Source organism: Cardiocondyla obscurior, linkage group LG17 (genome assembly GCF_019399895.1).
Source record: "Cardiocondyla obscurior isolate alpha-2009 linkage group LG17, Cobs3.1, whole genome shotgun sequence".
Classification (NCBI taxonomy): domain Eukaryota; kingdom Metazoa; phylum Arthropoda; class Insecta; order Hymenoptera; family Formicidae; genus Cardiocondyla; species Cardiocondyla obscurior.
This window is the reverse complement of record NC_091880.1, coordinates 1,863,057-1,887,915: the sequence shown is the minus strand read 5'-3', so window position 1 is coordinate 1,887,915 and position 24,859 is coordinate 1,863,057. Positions and strand designations below refer to the sequence as shown.

The 24,859-nt window shown below is 45.5% G+C and overlaps 1 long non-coding RNA gene across 2 annotated transcripts in view; it reads right to left on the bottom strand.

Annotated features, from left to right (window-relative positions):
• Window positions 1-24,859, bottom strand: part of LOC139109400 (uncharacterized) — a 256,864-nt gene that overhangs the window by 90,182 nt on the left and 141,823 nt on the right. The gene's annotated exons all lie outside the window — the stretch shown is intronic.

Below are 24,859 nucleotides of genomic sequence, written 5' to 3'. Positions count from 1 at the left end.
TTATGACCGGTCAAGCTATTGCATTATTGAGGCCTCGATGATAACACGCGAAATAAATTCGTTTCGTCCGACGACAAATATTAAAAAAAAATAATTTTCTTTCTATAAAAAATTGGTGCGTTACGCTGATTAATTCTCTCTCGCTTGGCTTGCTTCACGCCAAGCGAAAGTCAATGTCGGCTGTCAAGTCGGCGATTTTAACATTCGATTTAATTTTAATATTTAAATAATATATCCAGGCAAAGACGGTCTTGGCAATTTTTGAGATCGAGAACGACCTGGTGAAAGTACCGTCTTTGTCTGGACATACTAATTAAATATTACAATTAAATCGAACGAAAGAAACGAATAGATAGCCGCGGGGGGAAACGGGAGAACGGGGGACGCGGGGTGAGAGCGAGCGCGAGCTTATGTGCCGCTAGGTATATTCCGCTAGGTATATTCCCCCACTACTCCCATTCTCGCTTTGTCCTTCTCCAGCGGTCGCGCAAAGCACACGTACTCACAACGCACTGTACAGCAGCCACGTGTGTCCGTACGAGAAATAATACTCATTTGCGTATTGCGTACAACGAAAATCGCCCGGTACGAGAATTATCTTCTCCTCTCCATTCACCGTGTGAGGAGAGCACGTGTGAGTATATCTCCTTCCCGTAAAGCAAGTTATATCCTTACACGTTCATTACTGCGAAGTAATCTCTTTATTTCAGAAGTGTTGCGTAGACTCGCGCAGTTTTAATTAATTATCCGGGGTTTTTGTTTGCAGGGACCAGTGCGAGGACGGAGTTGAGACGATCTGTGAGGAAGCTAGCCACCCTGACGAGAGGACTAATAATCTGAGAGGAGGAGGAGGCCTCGGAAAGGCATCGTGCGACAACGGAGCAGCGCCAGAGGTAAGAATTATTTTTTTGAGACACAGAACTAATAGCTTGCTGACTAAATACTTGTAGAATCTCTACGATTAAATTTTATATATTTTTTTTTGTTACAGATCGACGTAGCTGCATCGACCGGCCGTCAACGAAAATATCGTCACCGCCGATTAATAATTATACGAACCGCAGCCGGTTCGTCGGTCGTTCCGGGAGTTCGATAAGTATTCGGTCGGAATTTTTTGACTTCTTCTAAACGCGAGTGCCGAAAAGAAACGCGCGAAGTGATCAATAATTTTCGCGGCTGTAAAATCACGGTCGGGGTATTCGCGAGTGACTTGTGCGCGGAAGGATGGCTCGTCACGTCCCATCTGAGAGGAGGAGCAGGCCCGGGACGGGCATCCTGCATCGGCGGAGCAACTTTTAGGTGAGAATAAATTTTTTAAATAAAATATTTATTAAATAAAAACTTCAAACTTTTTTTTTATTAATTTTTAAAACTAATATACATGTCTACAATAATACATTTCTTTTTATGTTACAGTCACCGGCAGAATTCTTCAACTCCGCTGAAGCTCATGCAGATTGGTAAGTCGCATGATTTTTTTTTCGTAGTTAGTAATTTTTTTTCTAGGTTTCTTCTAGTATACTAAAAATGTTTGCGATCGAAAAGTTGTATAAAAGAAGAAAAAGAAATGTTCAGTAATGTAAATTCAATAACTTCCTCGTATGCGGGTTGCGATAATTTCCAAGGTTCCGCGTGTAAAATGGTTTTGCAAGAAACAATTTTGCAAAACCGAAAGTGCAGGCCAGGCGTATATAATAAATACTATCCGCTGGTTGGTATGTCGCATAAATATGGAGCCGGTACCGAACACGTTCAAGTGCAATCGCAAAATGTAATTACTGTTGTAGAAGCAGATGACGCCGCGACATAGTATACAATTCCGCCGAAGCGCAAAATGCTGAAACGCTCGTGACGCATATATAACATTATTTATTCGTCGAGCATTCGTATTATCGGCCAGAGCCACGCCGCCCGGGTTCTGTGCGGAAAATTGTGCCCGGAATTTCTTGCTCGCGCACTCGCGTTTGTCGCACCGCTGATAAACTGATGTTTCCGGTTGCACATAAGATTATGGCCGGGTCAACGAATTCGACAAAACGTATGCTAATGGAACCGCGCCAAGAATAGCGCTATCGCGCACGTGTAATTTACGCCATACGTTTGTAACGCGATCACCGGTGCATTTCAGATCCGTGTCGCTGATACCGGGCGCGCACACGGAACGAGCTCTCGCGGTTTAATCTCGTCACAGATCGCGACATAATTCGGAAGACAGTTTCGTTAAACATTGCGGATATAAATCGCCGGACGCTCAAACATTTTTAACAGATGAGAGAAGGAACGGCAGAAGGGGGAGGGAAGAGAAAATAAAGATTGAAGAGGAAATGCACTCCGTCTAATTTTGTTAAGCGCAACTGACATTTAAATTCCAAACGAGAGATATCGCGTGACAATGTCGGATTGACGTGGAATACGAGATCGGCGACTTGGCTGGCTGCCGAGCAGCGCGAATACACCCTCATTCGTGCGTCCTTTGAATAGGTCTTTGGTGGACCGCGTTTCGAAGATGCAAAAAGTGATTGCGTCGCGACGCTTGGAACTTTGACACGAGCGCGGTCCGCTGATGCGCCGAGTAGCTCAAGTCCAATTTCCGTTTTGAGGACACACGGCAGTCTTATCACTCAAGCTGAATACCTCTCGCTCGATGTTAGCCCGCCCCGCTATTTGGCGAGTTTGCCCGGGCTGAAAGCGCAAACCGTTCTTATCGCGGAAGGGAATCGCGTCGCTTGAAATACATCGATACGACGATCTTCTCGCGTGATCGTAGCGAGGACCGTGGAAAAATGTTTTCAGAATAGATTATCAAACCCCACCGTTGTTTCGTTTCCGCAGGTAAGAATGACGCCGAGGCTTCGATTCGATTTTCTTCGCGTTTTCTTCTTCTTTTTTGATTTTTTAATAGAAATAAAAAAATGTACAAAAACTTAAACGCAATTTATGAGCATAATGATACAAAAGGAATAAAAGAAAAATAAAAATGTCGCGTACGTTCGTGATTTGATTAAGAAAAAAAAGAAAAGAAAAAAAAACACCGAGGTATTGGATAAATAATTTGCAGACATTTCCCATGGAACATCCGCGAGCCCCGTAACGTTTCGTGGAAGTCGCAAAAGTGTCGGAAGGGCTTCTAGGGCGGGCCTCGGGTACAATGCAGGGGGAAGATATTCACCATGGCTACCGCGAATGGATTCAATGCGCGCAATTAGGGTAACTCCGGGGTTCGCTTCGAGCGTTTCGAGTATCCGTTTGCCGCCGCGTAAACTGAGGCTGCAGCACCGCAAAATATCTCGAGAAGAGACCGTCTTCGCAGTGAGAAACCGCAGCGTTCGTCGCCATTTTTTTTAATGCGCTTTCGGCACGTATGGGAACGGACTAAAAGCCGACTGAAATCGTCGTTGCAAAAGGATTTGTCGCGTCACAAAGGTGAAACGCCGCGTTAAGAGCCAGACGTTTCTCTCGTGGGAGAAAGAGAGCGGCGGTTCTCGCTCCCGAAACGTCGACCGGTCGAAATTATACACAATAACGAATCCCACGCGTAATTATCATGTAACTTCGTTGGCCCATTGTGCATCCGGCAACGTGAAAGATTAATTCGCTTAGCCCACCCTCCCCCGCCCCGCATTCCATTGTTTTGGATTAGCCCGCCGTTCTCTCTCCGCCTCGCGTTCACCACCGCGGCCCGGCTTCTCCGCCATGAATTTATTCATACGCCACGGTGGCTGTGGACCCGCGAACCTTATTCCTCGCGAGGTGGAGGAGAGGGAGAGGGGGCATCCCGCCATGGGCGTCGCCGGTATTTTCCGTAAAATATAAACAGCCCTTTCGTATCCTTTAAATTTGAATCCTCGTAATTTCACGAGTCACCGCGCGAGTTTGATACGCCGTTAATAACGTTAGGTCTCGAAAAATGTTAAGCAGCGGTTTGATCTTCAGTTGAGTATTTTTCAGAGGACACTCGCCCATTATATATTTAATTTCACGACGAATACCCGTAACACTTCAGTATTGAGATATCGCGTACGTACGCGCGGACGATATTTAAATGCTACCGACGACTCCATTTCTACCTCAACGTGTAAGAGTGTTTTCGTAACGCGATAGCGCGGAGACCGCGATCGATTATTCACGAGGAGAGCTCGAGGAATCGCTGGCCTGGTATTTATTCAAATTCTACCGCGAGACTCAATATAACGCGTAGTAAAATACGTAATATAAAATGGAAATATTTATGCGCGGTTGCCACTATTAGCATTATGAATACAATATCCGTCAATTTTATGAATAATTCTTGCGCCGCAAATGTGGCAAATTAATCTGGAATACCTGCTAATTTGACGTTTACCCAATATTTCCACTATTTTAGTAAACGGGATTATAATCCAAATAGGCCGCGCGCACACTGAGCCGATCCTATTAGCAATAATAACGACGTGATTGTCTTCACGAAATTACAGATTCGATATTTACATACTCAATCCACATTCATTCTACCGTTCGTACACGGGAAAATCAAAGATACACTTCTGAGCTGCGATTATAAAAAAAAACAAAATCGAGGTGACACATGACGTGACAAACGATAGATAATAACATCGAATTCTCATTATAAGATAAATCTGTAACTGGCGGTAATGTAAAATAATAACGAATAATATCTTCACGTTAAAATATCTTCTGGCCGTATCGCGTTTCACGTGTCGAATCCCGTGCTCCGTTCGTTTTAGACATTATATCGGGAACGGGCGCATCGAAAATGAGATCGTAATTACGGATCGGCGAAACCGATACGTCAAGTCACCGTGCAGTTATTCTCGACTCGCATATTTCCCGCAGAAATATCCGTAAGAGCATACGATCGCGGTATGCGCGCGGAATGCACGCGCGGAACGCACGCGGGGAAGATTCATCTCGTCCACGCACGGCGGTATCATTTTTTTATTTTTTACGAGCGCGCGGGTGCACTCGATACGTCGGCGCGATCGCTAAGCCGCCCTCCGCTCTCGGAAGAGTATCGATATTTGCGAGGTCAACAGAAGGCCGTCCCTGGCTCCACCGCGGGATCTTATCCCGCGGGATAGCGGACAAAGATTCGAGTCAGTTTACTGTTATGCTAGGCCCCGCGGGGAGAACGAGAGAAGGAAATCCTGTACCTAGATTTTCCTCCCGTCATATACCTAATCTCGATGGCGACAGACTCCCATTTCGGTGCCCGGGCTCCAAGATATCATGCGCCCCGGGCGTGCACTTAAACATCCGCTGCAATTTCGCCGTAAAATTTGCAGCCGCGTAAAAGCCGGATTGAGAAACGCGCCTCGTTTGTATTACTTGTTTACGCGCCGGTTGACCGACGCCGATTTAAATTAGGACCGTAGTCCACGCTCCGGCGGACGTTTATTCGTTACGGATGACGCGGTAATGATGCGATTTTGACGGCGATATTCCCTTCGTTACGCGCACTTCGCCGGTACCTGCGGGCGTTCGCGAGATATTTAAGTTTCGCGTTGCAATATTTCCCGAAGCGGTAGATGAAATGAAATCCCTTTGTGATCGAATTTAATTAACGTCACGCATGCCTTACCGACTGACAGGAATTTAATATATATTTAACATTGCTGTTGGCGCACTGTCCACTGAATTCATCTTATATTGCTGCATTTAGAGCCTCTCCATCGATCACCAGCGGCTGTCGCTCATTATTAAACCGCAATCAATTTCTCCCTCCTTATTTAACCGGGAATATCTTTGTAGCACGTGGTGCGACCGCTCGAATAAAGGATTAAAAAAAAAAAAAAAATCTGAAAGTTAATAATGGGTCCCGTAGGCTTCGCAGTCGCCACGCGAGGGACTGCCGTGACACAAAAACTCTAATGAAATTTGCATAATAGTACGCGAACCTCCGAGGTATTATTTATCACGTCCTGTCATTCGAGTTGTTCCGTCGTTTACTTGATCCTGGCCGCTGTATCTTTTTCTCGGCCATGTATACACGCGTACAAATAACTTTGCTGGTTCAAGGGCTGCATGATATTTACTTGCTTTCGCTGATGCAACGTTATTTTGAATAAAAGTCCACTTTTTAAAATAAAAATTCAGCCTTACGCGAATACAGACTGTAGAGTCGTATTCATCTTGAATAGTGGATATAAATGATGCATAATTGATTTTCATCAACTGGCAAATAATAATGTAAAATTATAATATTTACCAATTAAATCGGAGCGAAGAAATGTAATATTAAAATCGTCATTCATATTAAACGTACGTTTATAAATGGAGTGACCTGAATCTGACGAGTTCTTCCACCCGTAATTTGATTCACCTAAGAAATAAACGTGAATCACTATGTGTGCCAATCCTATTGAGCCACCGGTACATTTGGGGGGCTTAAATCGAATCGCAAATCGTCCGAGTGCAAATAAAAATGGAAATTCACCCGCGCCGCTCGTCCACTCTCATTCTACTTCACCCTACTTCATCTTCTGCCCTTTTTCAAACTAAAAAATAAAAAAAAAAAGAAAAGAAAAGTTCTTGCGCTCTATCGTTCGTTAGACGCAGCCTAAAATTATTTTGGCTGCAGAAACATAAATATTAAAAATATTTATTTCTAATTAATAGCACACATATCATTTTTAAATCCGTCGAACATCATTTTCCGATTGTCGGATAAATAATTTTACATTATTTATTGCTTCTGCCAATTGATTTCCAGTCTGACAACAATGACGCAAGTTCTAAATCTTTAAGTAAAGCAAAATTATTTAACGGGGCGGTTATGAGGACAAAAATTTGAACATAATGAACCTAAAGACGATTAGTCAGTCAACAAGATCGCTGCGGGGATCCGATGAAATTACTGTCTGCACACGTAAATCCCTAAGGGGAACGGAAACAGGAAGTCCCTGCATCTTTCTCTTTTTCCTTCGTCGGCACTTTCGTTCGTTCGCACCTACACGCGAAGACCTCCGACCTCCCTCACGCGCCATCGGAGAGGACGCAGAGTGGAAGCTAATAAATTCATAATTCAATATTGACTCGGGGATTGTCTCTGCTCTTGCCTCCGCGTAATTCCTCGTGGGTTTGCCAAGCTTTTAAACAATTAGCTGCGAAAACAATTACTGTGTCGCCGAGACTCCGTGGAAACACACCCCTTTTCCGCGCCGCCCTTTTCGCGGCGATATCCGAAGGTGGCGTTTTCTTAACGCCGGTGACTTCGCATTATGCGGGCCTGGGCGAAAGCGACAACAGTGCCACGCACTTTTGGCATAAGTTCAAGACAAATATTTATCGCTGGGTATTATGAGAACCTCCTCTTTTGGCTTTCAGAGGAGCGCTCCCCTCGAAACGCTCGTCGAAACGCGGAAAGCGCGTCGTTTGTCACTGGCCGATCGAAGTTAGGTGAAGAAAAAGTATATTCGAGAACGCAATTAATTCAATCGTTATCAAAAATTGCTCGCGATCAGAATTAAAAGTGGAATTTTCACGCGGATCAAGTTTTCACTGACGGCGAGATGAAAAATATTTCCCGAGGATTAATATCGATAGCGTTTTTATTTCGCAGCGAGAAAGGAAACCTTGTGAAGATTAAAGTCTTATATCCAGTTTGCCAACCACGATTCTACATTCACTTTTAATTTAATAACGCGGAAGAGTGTCGCGCATTTGAGACATTCTCACACGTCTCGCAATTATTTCGCTCTTCGTGGAGAAACGATGCGGAATGCGTATCAATTTTCGCACAAACACACGGCGGACGGAAATATAGAGATTCCGGCGCTCGCATAACATTAAAAGTACTTGCCGAAACTCCGCGTTAAACATAAACGCGCGTTACGGCGCACAGGCGAGGAACAATTAAATTTCAAGACAATCGTTAGCGTTATAATAAATAAATTTTTTTTAACACTTCGCCGATGCGATAAATCGCGGCGACGTTTCAAGAAGATTTAATCTGTATCCATATGATTCTGTATACGTACGCACACATGCAGGCAGACCCCGGGGCTCGTTAACGCAAAGTGATTTATCGCCCCGAGACTTATAGTTTTACGAATCGGACGGGATGGAAAGTGTTAATGAAATTTGTACGGGGCATTTAAAAACATCTGGCTTCCGGTGGACCGTGATTAGCGTACACCGCAGCGGCACGCACGATAAATTATTCCCCGGGCTCCCGCGTTTGATTTAAAATTATTGCCCCAGTTTGTCCAGGATTACGGGACGCGGCGTATTACTCTTCTGTATAACCCAGTCCCGCGTACGGGTACCCTTGCTAAGCCAGGCGATTGTTTAACAGCAATATACCGCGTCAATGCGCCGAATCTATGCGTTTTATCTTCTCGCTCTCGGTGTATTTTTGTTCCAACCGAGCGAAAAAAGCGCGCGGTAAAAAGTAACCGCGGTCGAAATTATTAAAAGCACCTTCAATCAATCGTCACAGGATATTAAATCAATCAAGATTTGCAGACTGGAGCACGTACCTACTGAAGTTTTCAGTTTCTTTTCTTTTTTTTTTTTTATGTAATTTAGCGGAAAAATATATTATGCTTCGGTTTTCCAAGTTTAATTTCAATCAATACTTCTTCCTTCGAATTTCAAAGCTCCGGAATTTTTTCCAGGCTCCATTTTCACATCGAACATTTCGGCGGAAATAACGGTAATATTATTGATATTGATTAAGCGAATTTATTACATTAGAGTGAAATAAAATCTCATGCCTCAATGTCACTATCGTTTTTTTTTAAATATTTTTTTATTTTTATTTTTTTTAAATTTGGCAAATGTTTTTATTTTATATGAACGATAACGGATGCCCGTTTCGTCGGCAACGCAACCGGTTTTATGCTATGTAAAGTGAGAAGGTAAAATTCCAGAGATCGCGCCGATCAGTCATTAATCATGCCTGAGTAATGAGTTTTATCTGCAAATAATTAGTATCGACGTGCCGGGGCGATGAATCATCGTCGAAATATCGTGTCAACCGTGCATATGCGGCAAATTCGATACCAATTCCTACATGCCATCTCGAAAGTGCGCGGCAACATAATTCCGGGCCGAATGAGATTACCGATTAGTTAATGGAATCTAATAGAAATATACTGCACGTCGTTATTTTGTCGGGAGATAAATCGGAGAGAGCGGATTATTAAGTGAATGTATTACATCAATCATTTACAGCTAGTAAATACAGGGATGAAAATTGAATGAATTTTACTGGCGTGATCTCGCGCTAAATTGACCGTGGCCACAATCTCCGCACTCTCTCGTAATTATAATCGATAGGCATTTTTTTTCTTTTTTTTCTTTTTCCTCTTTTTTTTCAAAGCGATTACTTCATTTAGCATTGCGGTGTTCGCGACATTCGACCAAGCTGACCGACCGTTAAAAACGTTTGCCCAAAAGTTACACGCTTTTTCCACTCTCTCTCTCTCCGGGCAACTTGTATGCGCCGTATAGGCTCCAGATCATCCCTCAGAGAGAATGAAATGGCTTTCGTTCGCGAGCGAGCGCTACGTAAGCGAGCTTTCCCCATCGTAAAAAGATTTCGGTCGAACGCGAATTCTCTTTAACTCGTTAAATCAGAAGTTACACGGCCACGGCCGAAACAGGCGAGGCAGGGAACGACGGTTATATCCGGATGGTAGGATCGCATATGCGCACTGCGACGCGAGGCCCCCCAGCTTCCGTCGACGCCGTGGCAACCAACCTAGCCGAAAGCTCTCTCTTATCCCTTTTCTCTCCCTTTCCCCCGCCGCGTTGCCGCCCTGTCCGCGCTACCCCTTTCGCCTGTGCAAAGCGCGAGCTGGCAAAGTTGTAAGTAGCGCTTTCGGCCGTTTGATTGCATTAGCTTATTCAACCAAGTTTGGACGCGCGGTGCCTCTATCCGGCACGACGCAAGAGTTCCCCGCCCTCCGTCCCGCCGCCCTTCGCCGATCGCCGGCACTCCTCTCTCATCCATTTAAATGCACGCTGAATGCCGTCCCTTTCAGGACGCCGTTGCACATGGCGTACTACCGACGGACCGCACTACCGTCAGAAAGCTTTGAAGGATTGTCTCGTGATTACCGCCGACTGTTATCGAATTCGACGATACAATCTGCCGACAACGGAAGTTGGTATCCGGTCGAGAAGCAGCTAGCGCATTACTCGAAATTATTTGCCTCTGAAACTTAAGCGCGGCCACGCGCGTCTGTGCACGCGTCGTTCGAAACTAAACTCAACAATCGTACCGCTTGAATCTTGTTAAGGGAGAAAGAGGGACGTGTAAATAAATTATTAGATTATTCCGAGAAAAGAGAGAGAGAGAGAGAGAAAGAGAGAGAGAGAAAAAAATTATTAATTTCCGGCTTAGTTATTAAATCCGCCAAGATTCCCGTTTATAAAGAATCGCTCGATTTGCGCCGTCGTGTTTACAGAAGATACGACTGTTCGCCGGCACTGCTGCAAAAGTGGAAATTTTACTTCTCGAAAGTTTTGGATTACGGTATCAGAAACTTCAATACCCTTTTACGATTACATGTCGCAACAGGATGTCATGCTCGAAACTCGGTCGGGAAATAAAGCCAAGCGCAACGTTGACGCGATCGTACATCTTCGGCAGTTTTGGGAAAGCAATCGCTTAGATCTTGGATGCCGCGTGACAACGCGGAGGATATCCGCGGAGCGCAAATGGAACGAGCGCGTGACGATGACACACGCTCGGAACAGGCGGAGCAATAACGCTGAAGAGAAACGGAGAATCAAAGTAGGAAAGCAATTTAAGGACGCTGCCGGCGGAATGCATATGAGGGTTTGGCGTGCGGGAATATAATGCCATAAAGAGGGGCCGCGGATCCCATCATTGCGAGCTTTTTATCCTCGTGTCCGACACGTTCGCGTTTCCCTTTTACGAGCACTTCTTGTTGCCGCGCCGAGACAACTGCGTCACGTACTCCGGCTGCGGAATGTCCCACAATGGGAAGTTAATTATGAGCCTTGAAATTATTCGAGAATCGTAATCGTCCGATAAAGTATGGGAATTGATTAACAGTAATTGCCGGGGAAATTTACGAGATACGCGCGGCGCAATTATTTACAGCCGCCTGTATAATCGAATAAAACTATGCCCCCGTAATAGAAACGTAAATTTACCGTACCGCGCGGATAATAGATAAAGCATTTAATTAGGTACGTGGCTTTAATATTTATTATAAAGACATAATACGTCGGAGCGAGGCGTATATACGAGGAGACATTAGAGACGACGGAGGCTGCGAGGCTCCGGCAGACATCCGGCTAATTAAATCTTCCCTTTCGCGGGAGTGTCTTTGTCTCGACTTACAACGCGTTGCTTAGGTTTTATTCCTTTGGATGTTGGCAAACGCGCACATCCGAGAAGAAAGTATCCACAAAGGAGGGAAACGTTCTGCCCGGAATGAAGCAGTACCGGTGATCCTTTCAAAGGGGCCGAAACTTCGGCCCCACCTGTGATCTCTGCGACTCGACCGAGTGGAAGTCTCCTGTAATTGGGATTACTCCGACAGACAAGACTCTCTTCTTTATCTACTCCGCGTCTCTTTTCACGTAGTTCTCCCAATTCACTAAATTCCTTTCTATGAGGACATCTTTAGATTGGCGAATTCTCCCCCCCTTTTCCCCCCTCTCTCTCTCTCTCTCTCTCTTGCTTTTATCGTTGCAAAGATTAAGAGAAATCAGTTAAACTTGTCGCAATTAAACGCATCGTAATTTCAATAAATACATACGAAGCAAGACGGTCAACGAATCGAACATACGGCGCGGAACAAGCGACTTCACGACGCGTACAATGTATATAATCTTTTTCGCGCTTCTTAGCCCGTATCCTATCACTTTATAATCCCTGACGTGCTCGATATTAAGAAGCTCGTGCATTAGCAGGTCCAAGCGCGACGTCGAGGAGGCGCTTAATACCCGGACGATCGGGGTCTATCGCGCTTCTTAATCCGGGTACGACGCCCGGGCGAATGTACGGCTACCATTATGCGAGATTGCATCGTGGCGTTACGGGAACGAGGAAGATCGTGTTAAACGCCTCGCGAGGAAGGGCCAAACCGACAAAGCGGAAGGGAAGGCGAGCGAACGGCTCGCGATAAGACGCCGACGACAAAGTTGTCCGGCCACATCGGGCGAGGTATATTGCAGGTGTCTGATTCTTATCTGCCGTCCTCCCGCTGCCGATCATCTCGCTCGCAGCATCCCGGGCCGAACTGTTCGCGCGATAAAGCAACTTTCCGTACGGCAATAAAGCGACAAGCGCACACGGGTGTCGCCCGTAAAACCGTCGGCTATATTTGTTTCTCGTGGTCGCTTTGTATTGTTTATGAGCCGTTCACCGTGCATCCGAAGCGGCTGACTCTCGTCGGCGAGCCGTCCCAGCCGTCCGTGAAATAGACTGCGACTGGCTCTCCCTCCGTGACTTCATTACGAAAAGATACCTGTCGGAACGGGATAAACAGCCGACGCGGCGTGAGAGCCTGTTTGTTCCGAGTGTTGAAACGCGTCCTCTCCCACAATTTCGAGACCGCGCGCCAAATGAGAGCAGCGCCCGGAATTCAATAGTCCGTGCGGGTTTATTCTCGATTTCTACTGAACTTCAGAACACCGCCGGAGAGGTAAACTAAAGGAATTTCTCCCGTGCCCGTTTAATGCTTTATTCACTGAGTTTTACCATTGAGGGAAAGTAGATACACGTATACATATATACATACTTGCGCGGGTAAACGTATCTGATTTTTATTTATTTTTATGCGAATGCTATTGTAGGTTAATATTTAAACTAAAAATAGAAAAAGCATTGAAAAGCAAAATGACGGCTAATTAGTTATTAAAAGCAATTAAATGGATAATAAAACTGTTCGTAGTGAAACAACATTTAATTTTATAGAGACTTTTCTTGTCAATATTATTCCGTCATCTTATCATTCTCGCTCTCGCATAATTTATTCGCCGACTATGATATATTTAATGAGTTCTATTACGAGGATACATTTGCGTCAGTAACGCTGCCGCGGCACTTTGAGGACCATTAAAACGATCATCACGTCCTGAACGCACTTTACCACTCTGTGGACACGACCTGGTTACATCATGTTCTAATTATCTTGATTCGCGGTCACGTGCGCATCAGATTGTAGTTTATGCCAACATGATGAGCATCGCGGTCCACGATTGTGCCCGGCTCAAAGCAAACCGTCCGACCCGTCGCACGACAATAAAGCTAATCAGCGAAGTCTTGGGGGCACCGGCGCGGACGGTCGGCCAGTTTTGAGGGCCCGCGAGTTTTGCGCGAGCCCGATAAATTAACGTTACATAATCCGCGCGCGCTAAACTCGCATAAATATTCAACGGAACCGTGCCGGGGGTTTGTCGGACGTGCCGCGCGTATAAAATATTCATCTCATTATCTTTTTGATAATAGCCCGGAGGCGTCGATATTCTTTCTTGAAAATTTCAGCGGACATTAAAACGGTTAACGTCACGTTGCCGGACCGGAAGATCGATGCCGGATTATGAATAATGCAAGGCGGACATTCATGATCTATCCGCCGACAAATAAAGAAGGATGCGCCGGACGTTTATTTATTGACAACCGAAATCGTTCTTTTTGCAATATGCAGCGCGTTATGCCGCGCGATCGATAAATTATTTATCCCGGCGCGATTCGGCCGGGGCGCCGCGAAAAACTTGGGGGGAGGGGGCGCGCAATTTTTACGCCCGCTCCGCTGACAGATTTTTCCAACGTGCCTGCATATTGATCGACCTACGTGCTCGCACAATAATCCGCGGCTGGAGGAAAGAGCGAAACGTGGAGGGAAGGCCCTCCGTCGCCCGTGTAAAACGGGCATCGTCACTCTAATATATTTTCATTAGCCCGCGTTTTAATTAGAACGCTCGTTAATGCTTGTCACGACCCGTCTTTCTCACGTGCCCTCTTATTCTTCTTCTCTTCTCTCTTCCCCGCGTTTACTCTATCCGCCCTCTCCCCCCGTCATCCGATCAGAATTCATATTTACACACGTAGTTGGCGAGTCTGTGATACCCATTGTTGCGGCGAAACTATCCCTCTCCCCGATGACCGCATCACCTTCGCTCCGCTCGGCGTCGCTTACCCTTTTTATAACCGCGGTTCTCTACGAGAAGGGACGGTAATTAACTCTCTATTACCTTGCACATTTTTTGCGCCAATCCAGTATATCCGGTAATTATTATTGTGACGCCCGATCTGCTATTCACGGCCCTCTTTAATTTTACGGACGGCCCTCGTTTGCGGCACTCAAACCGGAAAAATCGACGGCGCTCCTCGATCATCTAAGCGGTTTGATCCTTCTCCTTTGTCGGGATTAGAAAATTAATCCGGGGGAACGGGGAGGGGGAGGGGAAAAAAAAAGATCTAACGGAGCGACGTTCGGAGTGCGGTATATTAATAGATCGTGATATAATATCTCGGCAAAGCGCGGACGATAAATAACAGAAAATTATGAAACTTTAATGAGCGATCGTTCTATCTAGGCTTGCGTTTGTATTTTTAAATTAAAAACTACAAATTGCATGCTCCTCATTTTAATACGTTTCTTAGCTTTCGCGTGCTTTAATCTCCCGTCACCGCGAACGAATCGCAATTGCAATCTCCATTTTTCCATTTAGCTGGAAAGATGCTAACGTCGCCTAATACATCCGCGAATACGGTCGCTCTCTATGAACGAGACAGATATCAGAAGCTTTCCGACACATATTAGATTGCTCTCGGCCGTGAATCACGGCTCTTCGCTCGAATCAGCTCGAAGGTGGAGCCGACATCTCGCCCCTTTTTCTCTCGGGAAGAATATTTTATGCAAACGCGATGCCCCGCGCCGTGAGAATCGATCCTCTCCAAAGATAGTCCAAACGAGTAAAATTTAATCAAATTTCGAAAAACAAACGGCGAACACGTATCTACCCCTCAATAATTAATCTCGACTTATCGATCTCGCGGAACAACGCTAGCGTTTTAAATACACCCTCGTTAATTAAATAACCTCAAATTTTCATTAATGGAGTGCGGCGGTTTTATTACCTCGTGAATAAAAAAAAATACGTGTAAAAATATTTCCTTCCGCGTTTTACGTAAAGAGTTCGGCTCGCGTCGACTGACAATCGCTGGCGGAATATCTCTGGCGTTGCGCGCGAATGATTTGGTGTTTCGTCAGCTCGTCGGGCTGATTCAGCAGTTGTCACCGGCTGATACCGCGCATCAGGGCAAAAGATATGCGCGATGGATGCTGTCGCGCCGATCCGATCGTACCAAGCCGTTCTGTCCGTCCTAAATCAAGGCCGGTTGACGGACGCGGGACAGCCCGCGTGGAACTTGCAGGTCACCTGTCCGCGTAAACTATCCCGGTCGTTAAATCACCGACGCTCTCCGCTTTTCCCATCTTGCGAGCCTAAGCGGCCGGGGCCGCAACCTAACTTCGTTCCCCCGATCTCCACAACCGGGAGAGCCTCTTCTCTCCTTCGCGTATGAGGAATAGCGCGGGGGCTGCTTTTGATTTAGCGGAATATGCCGCTGGCACTGACGACTTGCTCCCATTACTCCGCTCCCTCGTAACCCTCTCGGCTCGCGATCCGCTGCCCTTCGTGACACGCTTCTACCTTTCTCCCTCTTATCCCGATCCGGCGCAGCCTCCGCCGAGCGAGACCTTTAATTAATGGTCCGGCTCATTTCGCCGGCATGAGCGGTGCGAAAAATTATGCGCTTTTGAATACGGATGAACTCCGCAACCGGCAGCAATCCGGATTCCCCCGTGTCTCGGGTGAATTTCTCCGGGTCCCGGCGCCTGTATTGGGCGTGAGAGCGCTTCTGGGTGTCGTGATTGATCGTTCTCGCGACCGGCCCGACGGAGACCTCCACGGCTTTATGCAGTTTTACGGGACGTGCGATTCGTTAGGTGAGGCGAGTGGACAAGTGGACGGTGGAAATCGTAAAAGCAGATTTGTCAAGGCCATCGAGAATTGGCGTTGCTAGTTCTGGCGCGACTCATCGCTTGATTGATGACGGAAGCGAGCCCCGCGCGACGGATTTCTAACGCCTGGGAGATAAATGGTAGCGTTTGCGCATTTACAAATGTCGCGTCTAAACTGCTATTTTATTTCGCGATCATATTCACATAAAATAGCGTTGGGATATTTTTGCTGTACGTTTTCAGAGTGGTGCGCGACGTTTTGAAAAGGAGCGAACGCGGAATTCGGTGAAAGCGCGTCAAAATAAAATCGGCTTTGACGGTGTGACGTGACCGGGAAATTGCATTTCGCGAAAGGATTAAAAATATTCTATGACGGAAATTACTAATTCCCGAGCCCCTTTCGCGATGAGCGCGGTCGTTTTCCGTCGCGGCAAATTGGCGACCCGACATTTATTCGTAATTTGCGGGAGGACAAGGCGAAATCGTCGTCTACGACGGCACGAGCCGGAAATAAGTGGCGGAGGCCGCGGGAAATAAGAAGAGCGTCTCGGGATAACAAACAGCGAAAAGTAGTGAGTTGTTGAAGGAAAAAAAAAAACATCGAAGTCCTGAAAAAAAAACGAGAGGGAGGGAGGTAAAGAGGAAAGAGCAAGGCGAGAGACATCGCTGCAATTCCCATTCAAATTAATGCAAACGGTCCCCGTTGCCAACGGCCAAAAGAAGGATTCCGTCCACATTTTTCCCCTTCGCACAATGACGAACATTTGCGTCACGCCATTCTTCAAAACCAAAAGATGGAACGGACCCGTCTATGCGAAGTCGCCTTTTCCCCCCCTTCCCCCGAGCCAAGAAAGATCTCAATTCTCGCGAGAAGTTTTGCATAATGCGAGCCAAAGCGCGAGCGAAACGAAACAAGCACGTCGCAGCGTCCAGCCGAAGAAAGAACTTTCCGGCGACGTGCCTATAACATCGTTGCGTTTCGCGGATCATTTCGACGTTTATTCGTAGGGAAACATTCAATTGTCCGCAAATCTCACCGGCGCCTATCTATGACGCAAATGACAGCGAAGCCATAACCGTGAATTAATTTAATGCGCGAACAACCGCGAAACTGTCACACACTAACGGTCGCGAGTATTATAGAGAGAAGCACGCGCAGTATTTGCGTACAGTGAATAATTCATGGAGTATTGGCGTTTTTCCGCCGTCACACGATACTTATTAAAGTAACCGTTTATGCCCCAAATGCAAATGGCATTCGGGCAGCGCGCGATATAACGATGGCGCGGGATAACAACGGTTGCAGCGATGCGATTCATAAACTCGCGATTAAAGAGAGTTAATTCGTAGACTAGGCGCGCGTGTACACGCTCATAAACGTTCCGTGTTATTTTTCCTTTTTCTCGCCCCGATTGCAGCTAATACAATTTTATTCAGCGCGAATATAAATAAAAAAAAAAACACGCGAGATATTAAATGCGGAAATATACACGGATGATTTTTTTCCAATTTTTTCTTTTTTTTTGTTTTTACTTTTTTTCCTAGAAAGTTTTAATTCGAGAACTTTGGTTTTTGCACCGAGCAATACACTGTCCTTACAGCGCAAGCTACTAATTTTTTTTCTTTTTCTTTTTTTCATACAACGTCCGTCTTCTTTTATGCACTTTTACTATCTGCGAGTCGGACGACGCGTTTTACCGAAGCGGTAGAGGTCTTTGACTTCTGGGAACCTCCCGAGATTACATACGAAAATAACAGCGTGCGCGATAAAAAGCTGAAGATCACACAGCACAAAAACCGTAGTTTCGAAAACAATTAGAAAGCGTTACTCCGTTACTCCGATTTTATCTCGACGACAATATTATTATCAAGCTAATGTATGTAATGCTTGAAATATATTTCCACAATTAATCACTGTTTTACGTGATATTGCCGCTCGGTGATTTACAGCCATACGTAACCGGCGTGAAACAAATGCAAGATTTATGCGCGAGTGACGTTTATCGCGAATTATGCGCGACCAACGAATTATGCAATCTATCGCTTCCTTCGCCCGTCAGTCCGTCTGCTCGCATGAATATCTCTATGTCCCGTGTCCATCAGCCCGCGTCGTTTCCTACAGGACACGTTAATGTGTCACAGTTAACTACCGCGGTTTATTTATTTATAAGTCTGCGGAGGCAATCGCGTACCGAAACGCGAGGGTTCGCCGTTTCGACGTAAAATTATCTGTTTTACGAGTCAATTAATACGTATAATTAACACGTTTACCGATCAAGTCTGTTCGAGGAGCAGTATATTCGATTCTGCTCTCACAAGAGCTTAACACGCGACAAAAATGATGGATTAATTAACGCACTTAAGATACTTTAATGCCATCGATCGCACGTACACATCGCGGTTCCTGTTTACTTTGATTAACACTGCACACGCCTTCGTTGTCAAAGTCCAAAGGATTAATCTTTTACCGCTCCGGGCTAGTATTTGCCTTTCGAGAAGCTGAGTTTGCCGGATTACGCACAGAAACCGCGCGAAGATACACTTCGAAACTGTCTACGCTGAAAATTAAGCCAAGGCAGCAATAGTGCGCCGAGACGAAAACTGCAACTCGTAAACAGCGGAGCGGCGTGCTCAAAGTGCAATTGGCGTATCTATATTTATTTTGCGAAACTACCGTGGCTGAATAAACTCGCGCGATTTCATGCGCATTACACAGTCGATCGATCATCCGCCGGCATATATTTCATATTACATATTAATATTGCGTACGTATATATTTTTTTTCTCTTTTTTTTTTCTTTTCTTTTTGTCTCGGGGAATAGATGAAAACCGGCGCGGGGGCGAAGGAGAATAAATTCGAAGGGACGCTGCATTAATGTAATGACAAAGCGCTGGACAAAAGGGTGCCTCTCTCCCTGCGCAAATACGAACGAATTAAAAAAGGATATTTAATCGCGCTAATTGTCAAACAAGACTCGCGCGCTCGTATCCTGATCCTTCAGAGCGCACGCCAAATATTAATTATGAGAGTACGACATTCGCATACTCGCCCGGAATCAATTATACTCGTAATAAAAATGCGGTGGTGATGAAAAAGTTTCCGCACACGTTCCGCCCGCCGTACTCGGGCATACGTTAAAAGTGCATAATAAAAAGCACGCGTTCAAATTGAGTTTTATATTTTTCCGAAATATTGCCGTGTATAAAAATCCCCCGCGATAAAGCACAACATTCTTCTCTTTCTTTTTACGTAGTCATGGCGATAATAATTGATTAAAATGCTTAATCGAATTAAGATTACATCTACTTGGATAATTATTAATAACTATAAATAAATAAAAATATGCATAAGGTTTTTTTTATTTTTTTTACGTGCACCGATTATTCGTTTTGATTTACCAGTTCAGAATTAAACGGGTTTGCGTAGCGTGTGCATGCGAATGTAGAAAATAAATATTACAAATAAAGTATTAACCGTTTCTCGTTGCGCTTCGATCAAATCGATAAAATTATTACGGGGCGAAAATAGGAAAAAAAAAAGCAACTCAATTTTAGACAGCAAAATCACGAAAACGCAAGTTCACGTTGCAATCAACGCAGATTATTTCGTTGCGAGGAATATCGCGGGTTGATCAAAGGTAATCAAACGTGAGCTTATGAATTTCCGCGAAATCCCCTCGCGAAATCGCGCATACGGGTTTATTGAGAGCTCTATACCCCCTCGGGGTGCATAAATCGAAAAGAGAAGAGCGAAATATAAGGACCGTGCCGCGGACCGAGCAACGGCGTGCCCGCTGATTTCCTTAATTTCGCTAATAAATTGTCCGACGTTAAAATCCCCAGGTGGATTGTAAAGATATTAATTTCTTCCGTAGTCCTGGGATCTCCGCGTGTTCCATCCTCTCGGCCGTCGGTCTCGAAGTGTACGTTCATATATTTCTGCATCGTCAAAGGGAGCGACACGTCAAAGCCGTGCGAGACAAAAACGAGAGCGGTGATTGTCGCGGAAGAGAACACGCTTGTGTTATATATTTTGTATTATATTATGAACGTCCACGATTGTATCTGGGTGAGCGGCGGCGGCGGCGAAAAGTTGGCGGCGCGATAAACTGAGTCGAAAATAAGAAGCCGAGGTGTTCCGTGTTCCGGTGGCGGTCTCGCGTTCGTAATATTATTCTAGCAATTATACCGTGAGCCAGAGATTCACGCCCGAATATTCAGCCGTCGTAGTGGACCCCGTCGTGGTCACAGAGGTGCGCTAGGTATCAGTAAAAGCTCGCGCTATGATCAGACAGCCGTCACCAGACGGTGGGTTTTTCTCTTCGCGTTTCGCGACAGTTCATTCTATCTGTTCATTCCACGTTTCCGTAATCGTTGAAAGTCCCTGACAATACTTTAATTATTTTGATTATTCGTAATTACTTTTATCCGTTTCATAGAATATTTAATATCATTTGGCTTACTTATATGCCGTGTAAAATAATGTCGCTGATACGTTCGTGCATTTCGTTAATATATGGCGCGGGGCATAATATTTGTGAACCGAATCGGGGTAATGAATATCGCGTTACCGTAACAATATATATTGAATGCTGGGAAAATCATAAATATACTTTTGTGCTTTATATTTTCCGCCGCGGCGATATTTTATACGCTTCGTACGAAGCATCGGACTTTTCTCACCACAAATTTCGAGAGTAAGCAAAATGTATCATTCTTTATGTCTTCCCCTTTGCAAGACACACTAACGAATTGCGTGTTAAATGCCCGCGAGAAATCACAAAAAACATCTGCATACGGGAAAATTTTTCTGGCGCGGAATTCTAGTAGCATAATTCTTTCTGCTCGTTATCAAGAGAGAGCGGTAACATTTCCGTTGGAAAATTATTACGTCTGTCTCTGATATTAAAAGTGTAATTACTAAATAATTAAAAAATTAATTTTCGCCTATTTTCTTATTTCAAACTTTACGAAAGCGTGTATATTAAAAAGAAAAAAAAATAGTAAAATAAAAGAAGCGAGTTAATTCATTAATATTCGCGACGAATATCCGCGCGAGAAGAAAGAAGGAGGCTTTTCAATCGTAAGGCAACTTCTGTCTCGTCAATATGCAGAGAACGACAGATTAAATTGCGAGTTGCCACTCAAATCGCGCTTTGTGTTTGCACGAGATAATCGAAGTGTTAAACTTCGCCCTTAAAATTTAATTTCGCGCTCCACAACTCCAGAACAACGTTCCCGGCGAAATTTCCCGAACGCGGTGTAAATCCCGCCGAAATGGAAGAAAGCCACGAATGACCTACATATTGCTCTCACCGGAAGAGCCTTTATTATAATTTTCCAGCGGTAGTTTTAGCTCGGCGGCGGTGACGGTGGGCGTCACGCTGCCATCAATTTCGCGTGACCAGCACAGAGCCCAAAGGGGGCGAAGGGCGAAGGGCGGGAGATGAAAGGGGATAATTTCGAATATTCCCCGGCGCGGCGAATAAATGAGAGATTAAGCGCGATCTAATTAACGAACGCTTTCATTAGATTTTCTTTCGGCGGCGGCTTCATGGAAATTAATTTCCCCTAGACGATCATCGCGTTTCTACGACTCGCAAATATATGTGAGACGCTTTGTCGGGGCTTTTACACGGTCGCGCGGAAATAAGTGGGAAGCCGCAGTATACGGGGGCCCGTTTTTACCACGGCGCCGTCGAACCGGCCGAGATAAGAAATGTCATTTTCTCAAGACAATAGGCGTATCATTATCCGCGGTGTACACAATGAACCGACCGAAAGTATACAACGTCGAGCGTCGCTTTTTCTTCTCTACGTGCGCGTAGGAGTCTAAGAAAAATTCGGTGACTCTGCACGAGCTCAAGCGACTTTGACAAAAGTATAAGTGACTTCTGTTTAACAGTCGCACGTAAATACAAATTAAATAAAACCGAAAAGTAACTCGTTGAATATAATTGCGCCAAAAACAGTTGTTGCCATTAATTGAATTAATTGAATACAATCTCTTGTAGAGACGGCACAGAACAGATTTATATTAAAAGCCTTCTGACGTCCCGCTTAATCACCCTTACTTTACTTTAAAGTCGGTCGACCGTTATTCCGTTTTCCCCGTACCGCGTTGAGAGAGTAGCTCTCGTCGCGTGGCAAAAGTCAAGAAACGCTTCGGAAATAGAAGCCGGGCTTTTTTGGAGATCGCTGATGGATTAACGACTCGTCTGGTAGAGAGCCGCACAAAGTAACCGGACATGCTCAAAGCCTATGTTACTTCGCCAAATACAAAGGTCACGCACAATAGCGTGGCTACCGGTCTCCGAGGGACTCGACGGCGTCCCCGGAAGGTCCGGTTATAACGGGTGTTGGCTGGTGATACTAGCAGGGCCTGCCTCGAAGGCAAGGGCTGCGCGTAGCGCGGTTGGTCAAAGGCTGTCATCTCGCGCAAGTGTTACCGCCTGTCATCGCCAGGCTATATGCGAATTTCATGCCGTAGAACGTAATTCACGAATACAGAAGCGCGGATCAAACATCAGACACGATTCGACGTCCCTTACGCAAATACTACCCTTTCCCCCCCCCCACGTGCGATTAATCAGTTTAGAAAATAGCACGATCGTTCAAGGACTAAATATGCGACTGGCTCGACCGCCGATCAACCCGCAGAAAGCGAATAAATCATACGAAGCCGAACAAATTAGACTTAACGACGCGTAAATCACCAAAGTGAAAACACCTACGTGATTCACTCTCTCGCGCGTTTCGTTTCAAGGTATTTACGCCCGCTTCATTATTGAATTCTCCACGCGATTGAAATTCTGACACGGGCAAGGGGGGACGCATTAGCTGATGACGATCAACTGGACGACGCGGCGTCGTCCATTTGATTGATTACCGCGCGAAGGCCAGAACGTTGCAAGCGAGACGAAATAAAAGTTAGGTATAATAAATACGAGTTAGCCCATTATATCGTCGCGGCCAAGTTAATTTGCTTGTCTATCGACCGGCGCACTATCAAGGCGCTGCGGAGTCGCTCGCGGAAAGGCAATGAGAATCGTCGGTGTGCATACGCCCCGCGTTTGCATGGCGGAATAACAACGGGGATGACGATGCCCGGGCCCGGGTGCCATTGTGCGATTGATTTCAGACACGTGAATGCGCGCGGGATGCAAAGCCGCGTCTCGAGGATCCCGCGCGAGCGCCGGTCTACGTTGCGCCACAATGGCGCAGGCGACGATGGGCTTTGTCATTAATTAATTCGCGAATGCAATATTAATGGTAAGTAATCAGCCGCGCCTGGGCTGCGTGCCTGTGGAAATCACCTATTACAATTACTAATTGCATGCGCCGTGCCGGCGAAGCGCGCGGCCAGTCGCCGATCTAAACGCACGCAGGGTTACGCGGAAATAGGGCTTACAATCGGCTATCCGTTCTCGAATTACATTAACATCATAATCGAAGGAAAATAACGTTAACCGTACGGAGAAACGTCGATTTCGCCCGTCGAGAGATTAAAAAAAAAAAAAAAAAAAAAAAAAAGGGACCGATCTCACCTAGAACAAAAACAGAATAAGTGGACGAAGAGACTCGCGTGTAAGCCTCGCGAAATTGGTCGGAGAGTACGAATTACTGAGCGCGGAATCAGCTAATAACTCGGGCTGGAACGCCGGGCAATTAGTGACAAATTTTAATTAGACCGCCGCAAACGAGATTCCTCGTTATCGCGCACAACAGCATCCCGTTTCGAACGTCCGTCGATTCTTCGATCGCGGCTGCGGCCCGGCAAGTTATTCCGAGCTTTTATTATAACGTCCAACGTGAATTTCGGCTTTGCTCGACTCTCCGGGCGGACCCTAGGGGATTTTCGCCCTCCCTCCCCCTCCGGTCGAGGGGAACGGAGCTTAATGGTGGCTTTGAAGCGTTTCGTCGTTTGATGGGTTTGGCGATGGCGTAATACGCCATGGCAACAGCCGCTTTCGATCATCATATCACCGACGACTTCCGCCGTCATTGCCTTTCAGCTCGGTTCGTCTATGAGCTCGGATCAAACTGCGCGATGGTGAACTATTTCCAACGGCAAATCGGCCGGATTTTAGACGTTATACAGGTCTTTGTGAGCAATTCGCTAATGAGACACGCTGCAACGCCGGGCGCATTAAAACGATCGGCTATTATCTGTCGATCTCTCATAAGTACTTGGTAATACTTTATAATAAGTCATACCGCTACGCGAAAGCCCTCTGACCGTGCCGTTTCCACCGCAATTCTCCCGATTTTCCTCAATGGCGTAATGAGCGATGATCATCTTGAAATTCTCTACGATCGCGCTGTTGAATCGAAATTTAATTGCTTACATATAAAAAAAAAAATTGCCCGAAACTGAATTAATTCACCAGCGATCAACCTGACATAGAAATGCGAAATAAAATCGCTGCCAAAGAAAGCAAGTAATAACATAATCGAAAAATTTGATTTGAGAATCAACATTTATATTTAAAAAATCGTTATTTCTTAAAAAATTTATCCAAACGTTTTTTTTTTTAATTTTTATTACACCATGCATTATGCACCTTATTTAATAACGAGTCTGAATTAATCTCGAAATTTCCCTTCGCAAAAAGGCAAATTCATTTTGCAGTCCCGATTCCGTTATAAATATCGAAATCGAAACCGTATAATACTGAGGTATGAAGACTAATAGGTTCGATATTTTAATTAAGCGACGCTCAGAGAGCATGGAGCCGTCATCCGTCTGGACTTTATAGAGTAGCGGGAGTGCAGATTCTTGTACAGGGAGAACTCTGTGATGATGTTGTAACGGTGACGGCAATGGCAATGGCGACGGCGGCGGCGGTCGTATCGTGATGTACATCAGAGTCTCTCTTGGTCTCGGCAAAGGACGGAAAAGGGGG